The sequence below is a fragment of the Callionymus lyra genome, chromosome 2 (genome assembly GCF_982586985.1).
Source record: "Callionymus lyra chromosome 2, fCalLyr1.hap1.1, whole genome shotgun sequence".
NCBI lineage: Eukaryota > Metazoa > Chordata > Actinopteri > Syngnathiformes > Callionymidae > Callionymus > Callionymus lyra.
Window position 1 is genome coordinate 36295156 of NC_141819.1, and position 10916 is coordinate 36306071.

Genomic DNA, 10916 nt, shown 5'->3' on the forward strand with positions numbered 1-10916 from the left:
TCCAACCCCAGCATCCTTCTACCCCCTTCTATACTCACTCTCCCTCCTCTGTACATGACCAAACCATCTCATTATGGCCTCTCTGACCTTATCTCCAAAACATCATACATGTGCAGGATTGACTCGATCCTGATCCTATCTATCTTCCTCACTCCCAAAAAGAACGTCAACATTTACATCCCTTCTAGCTCCAGCTAAAAATGGATAAAAAGGAGGTAACAATTGGGAATAAGAAATACAATTATTGAAAGAAAAGTGATCAGTTATGAGATGGTTGGATGGAAATCTAACAAATTCAAGATGATAGTACATGTTCCCATTTCAATTTACAGCAAAATACGAGAAAGAATATTGACCAAGACCAAGAGTTGAGATCATTAACATTTTTAGACGATCTGTATTTATAATGTAAAACAGGAATGACAAACCAGGATTCATGAGCATGATTGCGATTTTGTCCTTTAATTCTTGGATCATATCTTAATAATCTTTTTGCTTGTCCAACTTCATCCATCACTTCCTTCAACATCAGTTAAATCCTTAAGAAATCTCTGTATAATTGGAATTCCTAATCTTCCTTAGCCTACCTCAAACTCTTCAAAGGTCACAAAATCATCATGAACATTAATCTACATTGAAATGAGCCAAATATCTATCGTGCCATAATAAATGACTTGGTGGGACAGATTTGGCAAATAAACATTCCAGAAAGAAGTATCAACAGGATGTTGTTTATAAATTACCATTTTTCTTTTAAATATAATTACTTATTCTTTAGTGGCAGCAGAATCATGTGACAGTGAGGGTGATAAGTAGATTTCTGAATGAAAGAAGTCACTGTATGAAACTCAAGGAAGCGAGATTAATGAAAAAATGTTCAAGGTTCCAGCTTATGTAATTTGCCTTTGGTTTTCTGTATAGGTCATCAGACATGGTAACACTACACTATTACACTTCACTACCATTATTGCTTAGACCTTCATGTTAACCCACACACCTTCAAAAAATGCTGCGGAGCAGCACATGAGCAGTTGTAACAACAAGCAAAAACACGAATGATGTTGAGGTGTGGTTTCAACGGAATCCAATGTTGGAGGTAAAACATTTTAAAATCATTGAATCTTGCATCGTGTCACCATGCATGAGTTCTGGTTCTGCTTCCTAAATAATGCATTACTTAAGATCCAAAGCAAGATATTTGTTTTTCGTTTTTTTTAACGATCTTAAGTGCTTATTTAGATGAGTCATGGCTCACAGCGAGAAGTCTGTGACTGAAGATTCAATACTCAGCTATTATTCATGAGAGGCCTTTACAAATATAGTTGCATCACAAATGGGAAATATTAGGTGCACAATCTGGGGCTGCCTTCAAGGTTTCTGGTACTGACACTTCAGTACTTATTTTAAGTTGTTAAATACAGACTCATGTAATGACATCATTTGCTGAAACGGCATCTTTTCAAATAAACCCTCTGCAGTGTAACTATGGTGTACCACAGACAACAGTGGTTGCAAACAAATTCTAACTCATGACCAAGGGTTTTCAAATGTTATAATTTGACGTCCAAACAAACATTCTTCCCTTCGTCCAGATAATAATCCATTAAAGTAAGGCAATTGAAGTGTAGAGGGAAAGGAAAATGGGCTTTGGAACTACACTAGCACAGGCAGGAGGTCAACTGGGGTTGTGTGTTCATTTCTTCGAAATCTAGCTTGAGAAAGCGTGAAGAGATATTATTTTAAGTCAGGCTAATTTTCCTCAGTTCCATGGATGAGTCTACAGCATTGTCCAGTAGGAAGACAGACACACTGTGATAAGCAAGACATGGGTCAAACCACGCGTCTCAAACTCAGAGCCCGGGGGCCAAATCAGGCCCGCCAAGTGTTTTCATGTCACCCGCCGGAAGGTTAGCTCATAGTTAAACTATTAATAATCTTAACATGCTAATGTAAAAGCTAAGCCAAGATACTGATTATTCAGACTTATTAGGGTCGAATATGAGTAAAACTCAAAAAGTGAAACATATCTAATGAAAGTTTATGATGTAGAACAAACAGAGACTAGATTAAACCTCCAAGAATGAAAAGAAAATATCACAATAAGACTTGCTAAATACACATTTTCTCCTTCCTGAAACCTCAAATGGGAAACAGCTTTGGGAACCCTTGTTCTAAAAATACCTTTAATTTTGTTTAAATTAGGTTTTTCATTGTTAAAAACATGGTTTAGCATTGTAAGTTTCGCAATAACCAAAGACAAATTAATTTTAAAACAAAATGCAAGTGCAAGAAATAAATATCAGTGATGAATTCAAACCACTTGATTAAAACCTAAAACAGTTTGTATCTGTAGTTAAACTTCCACCGTTTGCAACATTAACATGAAGAGCATTTGGCATACAGTTGAAAACTGGACACAGTATTAAAGTTTACTGTTAATTTACTAAAAGTATACCAATTATAAAGTATATACTAATATACTAATTATGTAACAAATATAACTATCAACAATAGTGAAGTGAACTTAATGCAAGTGTGTGTTTTTTTTTTCCAATCGATATGCCAGCAGATAAATTATGGATCCCTTCTTCGTATTAAAATACCACTGTCATTGTTTGATTTAGCAAACCTTAATCGACAGCATATATAAAAAGGGCTGTAACAGACACAAGTCCACTAAACTTGGAGTCGCATTTAACGGTTATCAAGGGAATAATTTCCAACTTGCTGACATTGCAGGCTTTCCCTTTATTTTCTGAGACTCCTGTGTTGTTCTGTGTTATCTTGATCTTTTAAGTTTATATTTTATTGAGTTTTGTTTTGATTGTTTAAGCGCTTTGTGACCCTGGTCTGGAAAAGTGCTCTACATATAAAATGTACTTACTTACATGATTACAACAGGGATTAAGTGAAAAGAAGCTAAATATTTATATAAAACCAAACAGGAATCTCTGTATCTCTGTAAATGAATGTATGATAGAGTTCAGTTGTCACAGCAGATGAAGTAAACCAACATAGTCAGGATTGAGAGAGAAAATGGGAGTGATAAACAACACAGGCAGTCAGATCTCCATTGTCCATGCCTGAATGTGCTTTTGTCAGTCCAGCATACAACCACGAGCCAGTCTATGACAACGTGCCGGGCAGGCTGCACGTCCTTGCACTGCTTAACAGACGTGCAAGGGAAAAAACAATAGACATTCAGCCCTAAACACAAATATTCGTTGACCTGGGTCAGGACAATGTTAGGTCAAGACACTGCAGTTTACTGTATTAGCCTCCATGACTTACAACCTAGCATTATAAAATGAGGTAAATTCTCAATGTCTTGCTCAAGAAAAAGCCTGCTGAAGGTGACTTCAAGACCCACGTTTTGGGACCTGATCCACTAGTTGAGAAACACTGCTGTAAAGTATTTTCTAAGATTCTTAAGTAGGCCTTCATCATCGAGTATTTACCAGACCTACATTTAAATCATAGTTTAACGCTGAATTTCTAAAAAAGGGATGTATAATGAACAAACATTGTTTCTTTCATGACTTTCTGAGAACACAAATTGCCCAAATTAAATTTAAAAAACTCATAAGATAAACAAATTAAAGGCAACAGGGCTACCAGAAGCACAATACTAGAACTGTACTAGTACTCATTTTGTCTTCGATAAAATTAATATTTTAACTATAAAGTAAATGGCTCAATACCAGCTAAAATCTATAATTCCATTAAAGCACACCGGCATGAACTGATCCACTAACCTAGAAATAGGCCGAGGATTGAAGCCAAGGGGGTGATCCTGCCCCAGGATCCCTCCATCTGTGACGGAGAGATCTTGGCCAGGCGGTTGCTTTACATTCGGGTGGTATTCAAGATTTGCCAACATGTTGTCAACTGTGTCACCCAAATATCATAAAATTGTTCATGTAGCAAAGCAGGAGGCAAAAACTTGGAGAAGAGAAGGAGCAAATATTTGTAGTTGCATAAGAGCTGCCTTAGTTTCCTGTCGTACGTTTACCAAATTCTGCGCTCTGTGGCCTGTGGCGACGGAGAGAAAAGGACCCTGTAGCATTTCAGCCCACATTGGAGATGCCATTCATAATTAATATTTGTCACTGGTTCCACATTAAGTGTTGTCAGAAAGCCAATAGGAAGGGAAGGAGGTTGGACTACAGCGAATAGTAAAAAGATCCTGAGAATGAAGAGTGATAAGTCTTTGAAAAGTCCAGCTCATCCACTATGCATGGTTGCAAGCAGGTTGTCGGCAGATACGATGTCAGCTCTGCAGGACAACTCATTTGTTTAAATCTAAATGTCAAACACACTTTCCACTTACTAACACTTTACGTACTTGGAGTGAGTGTTCACTCCATATTCGTTCCGGACAGTGATGACAGTGACATGCTCTAAATTTTGTGACAGATCCCTGGTGCGATTTTTTTATGGAAACTGCAGAAAATTTGGAGTTTGAAGTCATTCAAAGCATGATAAGAAATGTTTACTACCTCTCATGGTTTATTGATTTAACCTACTTACTTTGCACACAAGAATTATCATTTAAAAGTTATGGCCAAAGATTTTGCTGAATGACATCAACTTTCAAGGCAACAGTCAGGAAACGCAGTAGTCCTGTGATTCCAGCTGACAACATTTATCCCGTGGTTGTGTCCAAACAATCGTGACAATGTTATGTATGACAACCCTGAAGAAACTTACAAAGCAGCATTGATAGTCAGGAAACAGAGTTTTTACAGTCAAAGTAGAAATTAAATAATTGATTAACTATTGAAAACCACAAGTAAAAAAGGGAGATCTTAATTCTGGACTTTTAATATTTGTGTTGTTTATTCAGTCAGTAAAGATCAAAGATTTAATCTATTTCGATTCACTCAGAAAATACATATAAGGATTTCCAAACAGCACCCTGCTTGAATAAGACGATTTTTCACTCCTTTCTGGTTGGATATTCTTTTTTTAAGCCTTAACAATCTCCTAGAATGGTTTCAATTAATATATACGGCATGTATTACAGCACAGGGCCAAATATTAAAAAGTTTTACCACAGGTCATTTTTATGACGTCAAATTGAGATTGCAAAAATGCATGAAGATACCAACAAATACGATATTTAACACACTGTTATTTAATGTGGTTGAACCATTTGAAAAAACTTTCCATTCAGAGTTGAGGATGTGATGTTTGTGTGGACAAAACTCACTTTGTAACCTAGAAACCTTAAAGGAATCTGTCATCGTTCCCATTAATGAGCTGCACTAGTGTGTATGCAGTGCTTTTATCGCTACTAAACTTTTCATGTGTTGAAGATAATATCAACCATTTACTTGCTACTATGCTTACTACGCTAAGGTTGGGTTGCTTTTTTAATTTAGAAAATAAAAAATAATATTAAACAGCAAATTCACGTCTTTTAAAAGTATCTATCTAAATTTAAAACAATATAATGGTGTCCTCGTGGTTAGCTGATGTTTAATGTTTTAACTAAAGTCCCATCATGGCTTACATATTAATCTTTGTGAAGAGGACAAACATGTATTTCTCTAGAAAGAGTTGTTATTTCTTACCCATCAAAAAGGTGCAGTTGCAGGATACTAAGGGGGAAACAAGTCTGCAGAAAGCACTATAATGTAATCCGAGTAAAAAAAAGATTATAAACATAACATAAAGTCCAGGTGAGATTACGTTGTTTAAATTTTAGTAGACTTCTGCTGGGTTAAATGATGGCAACACTTGATGGAATATTGAAGGGATTAAACGAGAGGTGTAAAATGCTAAGAAGATATATTAACAACTTAATTTTTCAACTTGAGTAAAACATATATTTTCAGAAAAACTAAACATTTATTTAGAAAAAAAAAGTAAAACTGTCGTTAGAAGTCGAGAAACTCAGTAGCCATAGCGACAAATAGCACAAAGTTAGCATAAACAAAAACACAAACATCATTTAAAAACAGAAGAATACCATGAGCAAACATCACATTTATATTAAAAACCAAGGTGACGGTGTCAAACCAACCCAAATGACGCAATTTTAACCACTTTCCCCGCAGACCCGTTATTGACAGAAAACAGACGTTTGTTGGCTAATTTCCCTCCGGCGTGTTAGCTTCTGTCAAACAAACGTGATGAATGAAAGCTACCGGCAACAACAGTCAAGCACCTCCAGGTCTGGAACCGCATATTCGCGCTACTTTCACAGTCATGCCAGACAAAGAAAACGTGTTTTTTTTTTTACCTGCACAGACTTTATCCTTCTCAGTTTATACCATAGTTTCCATCTCAGGTCGTCTAGGCAGCGGTGGACCGACACCTCCGGGCAGCCTGAGAGGTCTGACCGCTATAGTAGAAGTCCACAAGACACTTATCACAGCTCCCGCCCTGCGCCGCTGCAATTGGACGACTCACCTGTCAATCAGGCTGAAACCACATGTAGGCATAGCAACCAAGAGAAGGCGGGACTAATTCGGTTTTCTATTGGTTGTTTCTTTTTTATGCCACGCCCATTATATACGTACTTGCCGTAGTGGTTTGTGCCGCAGCCTCTCAGCAGCAAAAAAGTCGTAGGTTCGAATCCAGCTTGAGGCAACTTTGAGTTTGATGAAACCAGTACGAGAGCAAAACGGAGTGATGACAAGAGAAATATTGATCAATGCAGGCTCTCATGTTATTAATAGGAATTTATTGAAATTGCTTTTCTTTTTTTTAAATATCAGAAACTTTCCCAGTATCGTAAATATTACTATTACACAGGATTTTGCCTGTGTGGTAACATTACAGAAATAAAGAATGAAACAATATAAATGAAATGTGAAATTAATGAATTAAAATCAGATTATTAAAATAAAATACAATAAATTAAATTAATTAAATTAAATTATATAGTTATAAATTATAAGGTAAATTAAATAGTCATGATGATGCTATAATTTGTCTATACTTTCATTTCACTTTGGGCAGTGTTCCATGTTTGATTTGTCTTTTTATTAATGCCCCAATTTCTTATATAGATTATAATATCTTTAAAATGGCATATGTATGGTACACTTTTACATGTTTTATTTTCATTCAGTTTTCAACATTTACAGACTTTTGCTCCTAAGCTTTGGAACGATCTTCCTCTCTGTGTGTGTGTGTTCTCAGTATTATCTTGACCTTTAAAGTATATACACTATTGGATTTTGTTTTGATTGTTTAAGCGCTTTGTGACCCTGGTCTGTAAAAGCGCTATATAAATACAAATTACTTACTTACTAACTATAAATATAAATTACTTACTTACTTTTATAACTGTATCGTTTATTTGAGTTGAAAGCGCTTTGTGACCCTGGTCTGGAAAAGCGCTATATAAATATAAATGACTTACTTACTTACTTACACTGTGATGTGGCTAAGCACTGTTGACATTCATCAGGAGTTACTGCAACAACAACAAAAAGAAGTTTGCATTCCAATTGGTTGACTTTGAATCTGGATTTCTTCCAAAGTAATGTTGGTTCAGCACTAATGAGGTGAGTGCGTCAATTGTGCACACAATTAACAAAAACGTGTAATTGTTGCATTATCTCTGTATTTGCTGAGCTAGACTAAATATTGATTTGCTACTTATCTTGTCATGAAGACATCAAAGTCAATTTAGGCGATTCTAAAGGTGACTTGAAGTACCTTTATTTAGAAATGTTTAGTGTATGCTTGTGTTTTCTTTTGTGTACACTGTCAACTTAGTAAACCAGCATCCAGCCTTTGAAGGCCAGTTAGCTTGTTTATGTCTCTCTGCTAATACACCTCCTTCTTTCCAGGTTTAATAAGTGACTCCTTTACTTCTTAGAAGTTATTTAAATTCATTAAAAAACTGGTTTCTATTGTCAACACAAATTCAGTTTCTCTTGCCCTAAAGGTAAAAGTGCAATTGAAGTTTAAAAAAAACAACTTATCACCAAATAATTATGTGAAATATTTCCGCAATCAATTTCTGAACCAAGTGTTAGTTAACCTTTTATACATATCAAGGTGTGTTGGGTGTCTGTTCAATTAATTCAATAATATTTGAATATAAAGTATGTTTCCATAAAACCACCCAAAACTAGACAAATTATTGTTCAGGTTATTTATGAATTACTCATGTTTCTGACATTTAATTCTATTAAAGTAGGTGCTTACAATTTGCTTATTTTATATTTAATTAATTTGAAACAGTTTTCGACCCAAATTGTATTAGTTAAAAAAAAATAAATCATATTAATAAGAATAGAAATAAAGTCTTCCCACTGACAAGGAAGAGAATAGGAAGAAGAAAATGAATGCATTATTACTGATATAACGTTTATTTTTGTTATAATGATACAATTATTTTCTTGGTGTAGATTAGGCATTGAAGGTAATGATTTGGTTCACTTCATCTCACAATAAATGCTTTTAATTCTTAGTTAATACAAATTTTTAAGTTCTTGTATAACACAGGAAAAAGAAAAATCAAGATTTGTGGCCTCAGCAGAAGATGAGAAGAGACGTGTTTAAAACAGGAAGTAGCAAAGAACTGTTTTCATGAGTTGTGGAACTTAATGCCAGAATCAACATAAAGAAGTACCTGTATTAGTATGTGGTCATCGTTCACATGTAATAAATATTTAAAAATGTCGACCTATTTAAAATGTACTCCATCTCTAATCTACTCCATACAACAGTTACAGGGACAAGACTGATTTGTTCAAAATAAAAAAAGCCAGGAAAAGATTCTTCCTGCAATGCTGACATAGTCAGAAAAGGTTAGCTTCTCTTTTCCCTTTCCTGTAGTGTTACCATACTTCTGACATCTCCTAGTATCCAAGGCTACACTGTCGGGTCACTTATTCCGAATATAAGTTGTTAACCAGTAAAACACCAAAGTAAGACATTGATTGAAATTTGTAATTGTCCGCCTGTGACCTCATTTAATGTGTACTAGGGGTGTGTATTTGCAAGAATATGTATCAGGGGGAAAAATACGATATATAACGATATTAAAAGCCTCTGGAGTCAAGTGTATCCTCTTGTCCTCAGTCATCTGTTCCTTTAGCAGTGGAGGATGTAACTGTAACTTCTGCCATCTAGAGGCTGGAAGTTTAACAAAAATAAACAGTGTGGATAATTGCATGTCAATTGTGTAAAAAGAAAAAAATATATATACTTTATGGACCTTTATACCAGAAAATAAATATGTCTAAAAAAGATCTGAAAGCCAAAAACGTAAAAATAAAAAGTACATTGTGATATACAGTATATTGCTGTATCAATACTTTGTAACACCCCAAGCGTCTACACACTATCTCTCATCAAACTAATTACATTCAGTCTATTCAGTCATGTTGCCACCCCTCGAACGTCTCTGCCCATCTATGGTCACCCCATAAATACTTTTCTAGATCTGTCTCAGGCTTATACCCAGAATGGGCATTTGAAATACAAAAAAGTGCATTGACACAAATGTCTTGTTTTTTTTTATTATCCAGAGTTATAATTGAATCAGAGATACAGCTGGACTCACACAGTAGATTAAGAATCAATCGGGTTGTTCATGAGGGACCGACAACGTCCCTACCTATTAGAGTGCATCTAGATTGCAATTAAACACATTGGCCAGCAGATGGCAGCGTTTGATAATTGTTTAAATAGCTCGACTTTTTGCAGTTGCGGCGAAGGTTTGAAGGCTTGGTGACAAATGTTGCTTTTCTAAAAGCTGTTTTGACAACCAACGTCAATGACTAGTTATTATTTTTCTCACATTACCCGGATGTACTGCACGTGTATTCTGAGCCTCACACAACAGCACTAATGAGAGCTCCTAAGACTTCTCAAATTAAACATGACATTAAGGGGGAAATTAAAACGCCAGGACTATTTTGAATGTGATTCTTTCCAACCACAGACTAACCATGATGCAAACTGTTTTCAGAACAAAAAGAAATACACCTACGCAGTCATAATAGTGGTGTTGAAGGTCACGTGTGGACGATCTGAACAACATTGTAGAAGCTGAATGAAAAAAAAGGAATTTTATCAAACCTAACAAACATTTATTCTAGATGTTTTTAGAATATAAAACTATTTAAATTGACGTTGACTGACTCATATTTCAGACTGTTGTGAGTGAGAGAAGTCTTTCATGATTCAAGGTCACGGGGCTCGGGTCAATATTTACAGGAATCGGTGCGTGAGTGGGAGGTGTGTCACTTTTCTGGGAGTCCTAAAGTTTTGGTGAGTCACTAGTGTTTGGTATTTTCTCAGAATAAATATGTTGTTTAACGTGGGGAATCATAATTGGAACCCGGACACCTGGTCAAAGCTTTCTATCTGGAAAGAACGCTTAAAGCCACAATATGTAAGATTCCTTATTGTTTCTGGCCACACTGTATGTGAGTTAAGTACAACTGCAATGTCATTAAATCTCTCATAAAATAATGCACATAACAGCATCTGTTTTAAAAAAAAGAGAAAATCTTTTGTTATATTAGTTTCTGGTTTTATTAAAATAATAGAGTTCGGCAACAGAAGTCATGCCTGTTAAAAATGTTACAACGATTAAAGAAAAATAATTAAAGTGAAAATATTACTTATTGCTGCTTTACCTGAATTTTTTATTTTTTTATTTTTTTTATTTTCAATCAATTAAAAAATACTGAACATAGAGAAATCAAATAAATCCCATTCTGTATGAATTTTATTTCTCTTTTTTTAAGGGGAGCAGAATATATTGAGAATGTCAAAGGTTTAAACTTGGAACACATTTCTATATTATAATAATAATATTGATATTATATTATAATTAATATTTTGTTAGTGTTAGTGTAAGAGTTTTATTTTTTATCCAACAGCAAAAGTTCACCTTCAAAGTATTTAAAACATTTTCTCCTATGTGTGTTTTATGTTAT

At 34.9% G+C, this 10916-nt stretch overlaps 1 protein-coding gene across 2 annotated transcripts in view; it reads right to left on the reverse strand.

Annotated features, from left to right (window-relative positions):
* fcho1 (FCH and mu domain containing endocytic adaptor 1) overlaps positions 1–6333 on the reverse strand; it is a 30863-nt gene extending 24530 nt beyond the window's left edge. For both annotated transcript variants that reach the window (XM_087784905.1, XM_087784904.1), the window contains exon 1: positions 6248–6333. The gene's annotated coding sequence lies outside the window, so the exon portion shown is untranslated. The remainder of the gene's footprint in view (positions 1–6247) is intronic.
* Positions 6334–10916: the final 4583 nt, after the last annotated feature.